The sequence below is a fragment of the Myotis davidii genome, unplaced genomic scaffold, assembly GCF_000327345.1.
Source record: "Myotis davidii unplaced genomic scaffold, ASM32734v1 scaffold299, whole genome shotgun sequence".
NCBI classification, from domain to species: Eukaryota; Metazoa; Chordata; class Mammalia; order Chiroptera; family Vespertilionidae; genus Myotis; species Myotis davidii.
This window is the reverse complement of record NW_006293088.1, coordinates 1,840,128-1,840,413: the sequence shown is the minus strand read 5'-3', so window position 1 is coordinate 1,840,413 and position 286 is coordinate 1,840,128.

Here is a 286-nt window from a genome sequence, read left to right as displayed (position 1 = left end):
AAGGACAGGCACCTTGGCTCTGACTGAGTCTGCCCGGGGCTTCGCGATGGACCTCCGGTGTGCTGCTGGGAGTCCCGTGGGGCAGGGGGCCCCATTTCCAGATGAGGACACGGGCTCAGCTCGCCTGCCCGCGGAGCTGAGGCTCCAGCCTGGGCCCCCGACTCCCAAGGCAGAGCTGCGGTCATCACCGCCCGTGCCTGAAAGCACAGACCAGTGGGTCCCAAGCTTTACACATTTTTACTTCTAACTTCCTCAGTCACCCTTTGCGGTGGCTACTTTGTAATCT